General features: G+C 44.3%; 1 protein-coding gene across 2 annotated transcripts in view; it reads right to left on the bottom strand.

Annotated features, from left to right (window-relative positions):
- LOC109336477 (protein ORANGE-LIKE, chloroplastic) overlaps positions 1 to 1,669 on the bottom strand; it is a 10,403-nt gene that overhangs the window by 5,561 nt on the left and 3,173 nt on the right. The gene's annotated exons all lie outside the window — the stretch shown is intronic.

The following is a 1,669-nucleotide window of genomic DNA, read 5'->3' as shown; positions in this document are numbered from 1 at the left end:
GGGCTTTTCTCTTAATCTTCTTCTTAAATTCCTAGTTCTATAGATACCAGTGTCTATCACTGGTATCAGAGCACCATTCTGGTGCCTGTGGGAGGAAATCACGCTGCTGTTGGGAGGCTTTTTGGCGTATGGTCTCTACAAGAAGTATGGCTAGAGAAAACGAATGTGGAGGGACTGAAAAGGAGGAATTCCGAATGAGGATGGAGCTGAGTGAAGCTCGTATTGCAAAGACAAAGGAATTATTGGCTGCTATAGCCATCAAATTAGGAGTTAGCCCCAGTGAGAAAACAGATGAAGGAGGCAGTGAAAATGAGGAGGTGGATAGCCATAAGTGGGAGTAACATCAAGAAAGGTGGAGGAAATTGGAGATTCCCATTTTCTCTGGGGATGATGCGTATGGCTGGGTGCAGAAATTAGAGAGATATTTTTCTCTAAGATCCATTTCTGAAAAGGAGAGGATGAAAGCTACGTTAGTTGCTTTAGAAGGAAGGGCTCTGAGTTGGTATCAATGGTGGGAGGGTTGTAATCCAAGACCTTCTTGGGAAGGGTTTAAATTGGCAGTGGTTAGAAGGTTCCAACCTTCTATGGCTCAGAACCCCTTTGAGCTACTTCTATCCTTGAAACAAGAAGGAGGGGTAGAGGCTTATGTGGAGGACTTTGAGAAGTATGCAGGGGCCTTGAGGGGGCTCCACCAAGATTTTGTTAGGGGAGTTTTCCTAAATGGTCTTAAGGAAGAACTCAGGGCAGAGGTCAGGCTGTATGAGTTGAAGACCTTGCCAGAAGTAATGCAGAAAGCTATTTTGATTGAACAGAAGAACTTAGTGGTGAATAGAAGACCTTCTTGGAGTCTACCAAGGACTTCTGGATCCATTAGGACTAATTCTTACAGTAAGGTGGTTACTGTGGAACCTAATTCTTCACATACTAGCAGGAGAGATGCTTCCTCTGTTGGAAGTGTGGCTGCACCTTCCAGGGGATATCCAGAGGCTAGCAATTCTAAGTCTCTAGGGGAATTCAAGAGGTTGTCTAATGCTGAGATGAAGGAAAAAAGGGAGAAGGGTCTCTGTTTTAGATGTGATGAGCCTTTTTCGAGGGAGCATAGGTGTAAGTTCAAGCAATTCAACATGTTATTAATGGCTGATGAGGAGGATGCAGAAGGAGAAGGGGAGGTGGAAGCAGAGGAGGAGGTACCCTCTGATTCTTTACAGCTCTCTTTATACTCTATGAAGGGCCTCACTACAGCTAAATCTTGGAAGATCAAGGGGAATTTATGTGGTACTCCAGTAGTGGTCATGATTGATTGTGGAGCATCCCACAACTTTATTTCAAAGGAGCTGGTGGATCAGTTACAATTGGAGAGGGAAGATACTAAAGCCTACCTAGTGGAAGTTGGTGATGGGCATCAAATATCTTGTAGGGGAAGGTGTTCTCAATTATTGTTATGCTTACCCCAAATTGAGGTAATTCAGGATTTCTACCTTTTTGCTTTAAAGGGAGTAGATGTAGTGCTGGGATTGGAGTGGTTGGCTAGTTTGGGGGAGGTGAGGGCAGATTTTGGTAGGATGAGTTTGACCTTGAAGAAGGGTGATTCAGTTGTTAGCATTGTGGGAGACCCTGCCCTAACCAAAACAGAATTGTCTTTAGGGGCATTCATGCAAGTGCTACTCAA

Source organism: Lupinus angustifolius, chromosome LG20 (genome assembly GCF_001865875.1).
Source record: "Lupinus angustifolius cultivar Tanjil chromosome LG20, LupAngTanjil_v1.0, whole genome shotgun sequence".
NCBI classification, from domain to species: Eukaryota; Viridiplantae; Streptophyta; class Magnoliopsida; order Fabales; family Fabaceae; genus Lupinus; species Lupinus angustifolius.
Note: the sequence above shows the minus strand (reverse complement) of the source record. Positions and strands in the feature narration are given on the sequence as shown.